The sequence below is a fragment of the Berghia stephanieae genome, unplaced genomic scaffold (assembly GCF_034508935.2).
Source record: "Berghia stephanieae isolate SIO BIC M18660-M18661 unplaced genomic scaffold, UCSD_Bste_1.3 scaffold1240, whole genome shotgun sequence".
In the NCBI taxonomy this organism is placed as follows: domain Eukaryota; kingdom Metazoa; phylum Mollusca; class Gastropoda; order Nudibranchia; family Aeolidiidae; genus Berghia; species Berghia stephanieae.
This window is the reverse complement of record NW_027622225.1, coordinates 427-10,000: the sequence shown is the minus strand read 5'-3', so window position 1 is coordinate 10,000 and position 9,574 is coordinate 427. Positions and strand designations below refer to the sequence as shown.

General features: G+C 32.3%; 1 long non-coding RNA gene across 1 annotated transcript in view; it reads left to right on the top strand.

The window, feature by feature from the left end:
• The window catches only part of LOC144961016 (uncharacterized), a gene marked incomplete at its 3' end in the record, with an annotated part of 11,168 nt that extends 3,618 nt beyond the window's left edge, over positions 1–7,550 (top strand). The window contains exon 2 of the long non-coding RNA XR_013643027.1: positions 7,348–7,550. This is a non-coding gene — a long non-coding RNA (uncharacterized LOC144961016). The remainder of the gene's footprint in view (positions 1–7,347) is intronic.
• Positions 7,551–9,574: the final 2,024 nt, after the last annotated feature.

Sequence of the window (9,574 nt, the reverse complement as noted above, 5' to 3'; positions counted from 1 at the left end):
GAAGCCATATATTATGTCAAGTAATGCACCTTGTATGGAGTCATGTCTTCATTCTTGCGAGAGATTTTAAAAATTGTAATGTAGTCAGATGGAGTGAAAATGTCACAAGGTCTGCTATTTTTCGTCAACTGTCTTTCAATCGCTGCATGTATGGAGACTCACTCCATCTGAGTATGTCCTTTCTCTAAATACTTCTGTTCAACTGTGACGCCATACTTTCTTGCAAAAAAGCTCAACATTTTTGACATCGTCTTGTTCCTATTTTGATAGGTGCATCCATCGCTGTAGATTATTAAATTGGTGTAAAATGTCAGCTATTAATTTTGCGCATAAGTAGTTGTAGAGACAACTACACAACTCGTTAGCGGTTAGACCTCCCTGTCAACTTAGTCCTATAGTAAAGTGCAGAGGCTTGAAACTATGGAGATAACAAAACAGCTTGTAGATCCATTGAGATCAATAAAGAATCTGTTGCTCGTTTAACTTTATCCTTTTCCTTTTCACCCCGAGCTGTCTCCCATTTTTAGCGATGAGAATTCCATGCCATTTCATCAAGATTTCCACTTTCTTGTTTGGCGCATTCGTCGCATTTGTCTTTTCTTGGCTTAAATAAAGCCACGTTATTCTTTTCAACAAGCTTCGTAAAACGGTCGACCAATAGCTGTGACGCCATCATCGGAGCATTTATCTTTATACGCTTTGTAAATGTCTGTATAAGACCTGAAAACGCGTTCCACGTACAATTTATTTGTCGATTTCCGGAAATAGTTGGAGGCATAGTTTTGATTTTTTTTCAAAAACTTATCAACACAATGTGTTTTCTGTATCATAGCGTTGGGATCGCTTCTTTTCGTGGCTAGGCGTTGCATCTTTTAGGCACCAGCTCCGAATAGTCCAGTCAGTTAGTGAGAGTGTGTTCAAAAACATGTTTTTACATACTGATTTCCTCACTCCATTTAGTTTGAAAAATATATTTTAAAACTGATCTTCTCTTAGCAGAACTTTTCGTCGAGCGGATATCGACAAGTGTTTTGATAAAGACGCTATTTCTTTTTTGTGCTTTTCTTCCCAATTCTGTAATTCATTCTAAAAGAAATTTAAAAAATACGTTGTCTGTCTTCCTCTGTTACTTTGTTCCAATTGGTTCATATTCCATAACAATAACATCTTTCTTTCAATATCTTCGCTTCCTTTTCAACATATTTTCATTTCTTTGATGAATCGTATTTTCTTCCAACATAACATTTTCCGGCTGGTCTTCATTGCCTATCACCAGTATTATTACATTTAATTAGCCGATCAGTTGAGTTTACTATTTGGTCACCTGTCGTATCCAAGTGATTCGTGTTTGAAATGTCTCGTAGTGTCTCCACAACGTCTTCATTGTTAGGTCTATTTGAAGGAGTGACGTTGTTCTCTGTCTTCAATAGAATATTGATGGTGTCATGTGTTGGGAAGGTTGATATCATTTCTGAGTCGTATGGATTGTTTGATCCTAGAAATCAATAAGTAACTTTGACAATATGAAGCCTTTGGAATGATGATTATAATCAGTTTGGTACATATTTATCATCTAGCACCTGTAAGCATTTCTGCTTGTATTCTTTATGCACTTTGTATGCATTACGCAAAGACTTATAATCACATTTTAAAACCCAGTTTCCTAGAAGGAAAAAGACGTGTGCGGTTAAGATTAAAATACTTGAAATAGCTAGATCAATTTGTCTTACAAGAAGAGAACAAAACAAAAGAAACAGAAAAGAATAAAGCTGAAAGACTACACGTCTTCTATTATTTATGGAAACAAATTGTCAATACCTTGATCAACAGTTTTATGTGAAGTGTTTGACCCAATGCTGTCCGTCAGTTGTTCATTTATTGTGTTGAGGAAGGTTTGTTGAGGTCGACAATTCTGGTCAGTTTGAGCTTGTATTTCAAAGTATGTTTGAGGAACAAGAATACAAGCATTATATCCAATAAAACCAGCATGTTATCGAATGGCTTCTTATCATAGTCATAAGTTATCAAGGCAATGAAATAGATAATCAGAAAATTAAATTAGGTAGGCAATTGATACATGAATATTCGGAACTGTTTCCCTAACGAACTGTTTTATTTTTGACTTTTTTCCTCAGAACTGAATCGTTCATTTGTATAACAATGTTACTATAAGTCGTTGAGATTATACATTTTAGATTGGTACATATATTTACCAAGAATAATCTCACTGCACCGAAACCATTTAACTAGTGTTTTATTTTAAAATAAGGATTGATTGAAACATGTTTTATACCCTTTAATAGTATTGTCCGCCTCACCAGTGCAGCTGTTATGTGGTGTAGTCGGTATTGAATATAAATCAAGATCGGTCTCTACCATGGCTGAGTTGGAGGTTTCAATCATTAATCTATTTAATGCAGGAGAAGGGCTGTCTGGCGAAGCTTTTCGTTTTGTCATCTCCACCATCATTCTTCCTCTTTGAAGAGCAAACGTGTTTGATTCTATATTTTTTTTATTGGATTCTTGGACTTTGAATCAGAGTGATATGCCTATGTAAACGCTTGTAGATGTGTCTTTTATATAGTACTGCATCAATAACAAAAGTAGTAAAATAAATGAAGTGATGCGGTTAGCGCTAAAACAAATCTTACCATGTTTTTTGTGTGGTAGGAAGGGTAGGGGTTAAAAGGTGGCACCATATCAGGATAACATCGACATGTCATAATGATGACGTCATACAATCATGCCATCGGCTGATTGTCATGATCATGTCTTACACCATCCACCTGTTATCCAATAAATTTCAAGGACAGAATCGTTTCATAATTCTCGACGGCGACGATATTTTTTTAAAAATAGTGATGGGGGAGAACGGTTGATCGGGGTATTTTTAAACTAAATCCCTTTTTTCGTACATTGTCTTTGCGATTACAAATGAAGCATCCGGGAAATAATGGATTTCATTTCCGTCGGCAACATGTCTTTAGAAATTAATTTTTTAGTAGCTGTGGTATTTATTGCTGCTCAAAATGATTATACTATTTTAATATGCCAGGCCTATAGATGTCAATACAACACTATCAATTATAAAACAAACTATACAAGTTACAATTGTAAGCACGAATGTTACCCACCCTCTCAATACGGTATACTGTCGGGATGAACGGGATCTCGAAATTAAATTTTAAAAATAAAAGCATGAGACAAAAGAACTTAAAATATGTTTGCAATTCAAGAAATTGTATTTTTCCCCACTATAATGAAAAGAAACGAACCCCGAGTTTGATATGTGTGGCTATAAAATCAACTTCTACCTTCATCCCGACATAATACCACTTGGAAACGATGGGTCACAATTTTATTAACCCACGAAAACTCGTTATACATCATTTACAAGACGTATTTCGATCACTTTACAGAGGATAGCCCAGTACTTCTTCGTCTACCTTGAAATACAAACCAGACGATCAAAGCTCTGAACTAATATCATAGGTTTTATCATCTTGAAACAAAAGAGTAAGAGGGCGAAATTATCTCTGAAGTCGACATCAGAGCTTTGATCAGCGGATTGGCAAAAACGCTACTTCAGAGGTTTGATCAACGGACAACCGTTATACTTCTTTATCTACATTCAATCTCATCCTGTATCTTGTAAACTTTTATTTACAAATCCTAAAGATCCCCCAATATCTCTAGTTTTTCATTAAAATCCTTCGATCTCCATGACCCCGATTGTAGAACTCCATCAGCATTGAATCACAAAATAGTAAAAATCGACTTCATATAGAAAGCTGTTAATATCTCAACTTATTCGTAGAACAAATGGTTTTGGCTCCAATAGTCCGTTTCATAATTCCTATTCAAGCGTAGACATTTCATTTCCTCTAAAACTGTCTGCCATATGGCAATGGTGTTTTGTATGTCTATTCCATATAACCACGACCAAACAAACATGATTTCTACCCTTTGAAAATAACACAGACTGAGGATTTTGAATATTTGTGCTATTTGTAAAATGTTTGCGTTACTTAATTTAAATTTCAGATGTTTTACATTATAACGTATTGATCTATAACGATCATTGTTTCAAAATCCGTGGCGTCAGGTTAAGTATTTCAATTTACACATTTGTGCAGTTAAGCCTTTTCATTCTGTGTCCCAAATCCAACCACTTGGATTGTTAATTTCGTCAAACAGTCACTCACGTCTTGCTTCACGATTATATTGATTGAATACAATGCTTTTCACTGTCATAGTTTTACAGATTGCATTCCAAATTCCGTGTCGAAAAACTAAGGAATGAACAGTAAAATGTACGCCTGGGATTTTTTGAATGAATCCATGTTTGACAAAAATTGTGTGGTGATCTGGCAAAACTCGTCAGATGTCGGAAGATTTCGAATCAAATATTATTACAAACTCGTAAAGAGACACAATCATTAGACAAAAGGCAGTATGAATGTTGTAATTATTTCAATTGGGTTCGCAGTTATTCACATTTGAAGGCAGGGAGTTAGAATACTTAAAATGGAGAGATTTTCCTTTATATTTTAAAGACAACGCATTATATTTGTAATATGTTGGGTCAGAAAAAACTAGGCTAATAATCTTTAAAAAGAAATAGTCAAATCATTTCTTAAGAATGAGTGAGGTGGATAATCAATTATGAGCCTTTCGCATCTCTGTCATCGAAGTGGAACGCCTCATCTGCTTTCACCTGTTCTCGATTCAGGTCTAACCAAAGTTTTCTATCCGAAGCAATATTTTCTACAATACCTGATTCTCCCCAATGGTTTTAAGATTCAGTTGCTGATCTTCTAATCTCCTTAGATCTTAGTTGATCCGGACGGGTAAAGTTGTTACAGGTTTTTCCCTGAATGGGGTTCGACAGTTGTATTTCTTAAATTTGTGGTCATTGTATTATTGGCAGGAATGTCCGAATCTCCTCTCAGAATTTGACCAAATAGGCCCATCTCTGTTCCAAAATTCCAAGATTGATAATAAAAACTATAATCTAGCAGATAATGTTATTTCACATTTACAAGGCTGTGTGAGTTCCCCAATCCTGTACATCTTATACACCAACGACTGCAGACCATCCTTTGAAAATTGATTTATAGTGAAATATGCAGATGATACTGCTATTCTTGGCTTATTAAAAGATAAAGTTACCGAAAAGAATTATTTCAAACAATTAAATATATTCACCGATTGGTGTAAACAGAATCAGCTTGAATTAAATGTTGAAAAAACGAAAGAACAGGTGTTTGGTGTAAAAAAAAACGACTTAAAGTGTGTGGCGATCGGTAAAGATGATGTTGAGATAGTTGACTATTTTAAATATTTAGGAATAACCATTGATAGTTAGTTCCCTCAATGTCTCTCAACATATTAATATAATATCTAAGAAAGTTGCCCAAAGATTATACATCTTAAGGAAATTGAGAACATTTCAAGTAAGGAAGAAAACTATGTTAAGAGTTTATGACTCATTGATTAAAAGTGTAATTGCGTTTGGCTGCACCATATGTTTTGGAGGATGCCGACTTAAAGATAAATCAAAAATTTCAAAATCTATCAAAGAGCCATCAAAAATAATAAACCATCCTTTTGATGGAGTAGAAAGAATTCATGGAAAAGCAATAGAAAGGAAAGCATTCCCAATTACCAACAATAAAAAACATATTTTATACCATGAATTTAGTCTTTTACCATCTGGGAGAAGGTTTTGTCAGATTAAATGTAGAACTAACAAGTATAAATCAACGTTCGTTCCATCAGCAATAAAAATTTTTAATATTTCATATGGTACAGAAAAACCAAGGATTGATTCGTTGACTGATTAAATGATTAATTTATTTAATGTAAGATTAACTGACCAATTGATAATGATGATAATTTTTGGTGTCGAATTGCCACAATCGTAACAAATTGAAAACGAAATGAATATGTTTATGTTGTGTATATCGCACGTGTGAAAGAAAGAAAGAGAGAGAGAGAGAGAGAGAGAGAGAGAGAGAGAGAATAAGGAGTGAAATATCTGTTCAATCTTACAGTTATCGTTTAACATTATAACAAGTGTAACTAAATGACAAATTGCCATATTTATGGACAATAAAGATCTATTATTATTATTATTATTATTATTATTATTATTATTATTATTATTATTATTATTATTATTATTATTATTATCATTATTATTATTATTATTACTATTATTATTATTATTATTATTATTATTATTATTATTATTATTATTATTATTATTATTATTATTATTATTATTATTATTATTATTATTATTTGCTCGTATTACAAAACTAGGTCGTGCGACATCCGACGGGTTTTGCCATATCAGCACAAAAATATTACAATATCGTGATATGTGTTCACAAAAAGTAGACATTGGTGCAATTTGACATTGAGGCAACAATCCTGTCTGTATCATTGGTAAGGCAAGGTATTAGACGCACATGAATTATGTGAATGTTTACGGTAGTAAAATGATTTTATGAAAACATTAGTATGTGAAATATTATTTTGTAACTTGCCGTACTGTAAACATTTCCATCCGTGCCATTTTGAATTTGTACATATTACTTTAGATGAATGTTTAGAAAGAATTATGGATATAAGATTTGGAGAAAAAAAAACGGTTTCTTTCTTTGTGGGTGTATATGTAATAATCATGCAGAAGATTCACTGCATTACAATAATCAGTTATAAACACATCCACCTTTAACCATATGGTCGTGGATTCGATTCCCGCTTTGAGTGGCTATTAATAGAATCCCTGGAAAAGCCTCATTACTTATATTTCCTCAGCGTACTCAGAAGTAGAATAAGAATCTGGCCATCACAAACGTTTTCTCTGTCCGAAACAAACAATATACCCTAACAGGCGTTATGGCTAATCCTTCATGTTAAGTTTCTCCCTTAAGAACTCTGAGGACGATTACTGGACATTGAGTTGTATAGATGCTTTAGGTTTTGTTTGGTTTTGTTTCGTTTTTAAATTTTAAAATATATATATCATATCATGTTGAAGTAAACACCCAGTGAACCTTTCGATTAGAACCAGGCTACGTAAAAATTTAGTATAGGTCTTAAAATATTTGATAAATAAATTGCAATTCGTTCATGTAAGGGAACCGAGACTATTCGCTTAGAACTAGGCTATGCATAAATTAACTATAGACAATATATATATATATATATATATATATATATATATATATATATATATATATATATATATCATGACATCCTGATGTGCATCGCCAGTACGCCCTTCGCGTAGAACCAGTCTGTGTATACATTTGTATATCTTTGGATTTTTTTCAGGCTCAGCCCTCCGTCTCGAAGTATCTCCTGAATCCTTCAACACGATGGTTACTGACCAACTCGATCTCACCTGTATTTCTAACGGCCCTGCTTGGATCAGTTCTATTGTGACACTTGAGATTATGAAGAAAGGAGATCATCCAATTGCAGTGATTAGTTACAAGGGACTCGCTAAGGGAGATAAATGGAAAGGCAATTTTGAGGTATGTTACCAAACACATCGAGACAGAGGATTCTACATATAAAGTAATGAAAGAAATAATGGTAATAATAATAATAATAATAATAATAATAATAATAATAATAATAATAATAATAAAAATAATAATAATAATAATAATAATAATAATAATAATAATAATAATAATAATAATAATAATAATAATAATAATAATAATAATAATAATAATAATAATAATAATAATAATAATAATAATAATAATAATAACACTAATAATAATAATACTAATAATAATAATAATAATAATGATAATAATAAAATAATAATAATAATACAATAATGCGAATAATAATAATGATAATAATATTAGGAAGAAGAATAAGAATAAGCAGAAGAAGAAGAAGAAGAAGAAGAAGAAGAAGAAGAAGAAGAAAGAAGAAGAAGAAAGAAGAAGAAGAAGAAGAAGAAGAAGAAGAAGAAGAAGAAGAAGAAGAAGAAGAAGAAGAAGAAGAAGAAGAAGAAGAAGAAGAAGAAGAAGAAGAAGAAGAGTATAATGATTTTATATTATTCTTTTCAAATGCTATCCTGTGGGGTCTGGTTTGTCTCTCTTCTTGTAATACCACAATTAATTCAAAATGGACAAAACTGGGAGTAATGTGTAGAAGGTAATCTTTTATCCCTTAGACGTTATAATTGTATAACATAATATACTGGATATTGTGTAGTAAATAGTAATGTGAAATATTCAGTTTTTCTCCGTTAGACGTTCTCGTCTGTATAGCATCATCCAATTCCATTGTGACGTAAGAATTCATTGAGTTAAGGAAATAAAACAAATAACAAAACATTTCAAATGGATTTGACAACCAACATAACACAGATTTCGTCAAGTGTTTACACGTCTTAATATCAACCTGTTTGTCATAACAATCCGGTCATTGTAGCCATCTCTATTGATGTATAACTGTTTTTATTGTGTCCATAAAATACTGCATCATCTCTGAAACAGTTCAGGGCACATTTCCGGCTCAATGGAGACCAACAATATATTTTAAAATTGATTGATAATTCAGAATTGAATTCGTGTAAATATTTCCCCTTGTAATCCATAAGACCTGGGTGATATGTAAAATGTCTGTTCTGATATAACAGAACGACTAGAAATACAAAAAGGGTTTTTATGGCTCTTATTGTAAGATTTGACTAGTTTGACTGTCGTATTTTGGATATTTGGCTAGAAAACTCTTACTTGAAATGCCAATCGATTTAATTAAGCTCATTATTGCAAAAATACTAAGACACATGACTTTTTTCAAGGACTTTGTAAGTCCCAGGTTTGAAAGATTTTACTAAGATGAGAGGCATTTACATTGATTGATTTTTGAAGGACGAGTTGTTATTTTGTTTATCAATTTTTTTAAACGACGTATTCCAGAGTAAAACACTTGACGGTTTAAAGCACAGAATTTCTAATTTTATATTCCTAAGTTTTATTTGAATCGTCATAGCAGTCATTTATTCAAAAATAACAAACCTTCCTTTTGGATGTCAAAACATTACAACTAATTGGTGTCATGGTCTGAAGAGAGCTCAAGAGATAATTTGAAGACAATTATAGAATAAACATGTGATAAATAAGGCCCCCAAAGTTAACCAGTTAATTTGAAAAAGACCAATCACAAATTGTTTGAGATGATATGAATATAGATATTATATATGATGAATTATTTTTCTTATAAATGAATGGTGATTAAAAGATTCAAAATAGAGGTGTAGCCATTCGATACTACTACAACATGGTCATCACAATTAAAATAATTGAGAATACGTCGATATTACGTAACTTATGCTATCTTGCTGAGAATGTTAATCATAATGTTTTGGGACTTGTGAGGTTCCACTTCCAGTCAGAAAGTACTTCTCGTATGCTTGATCCAATCTAGACAGAACTTCAACTGGCAAAGGTGCGAAATAAAACTCAAACGTTTTGATGACGTATATCAAAATATTGAAGTGCACCACAAAGTATTGAGAGTGATACATGAA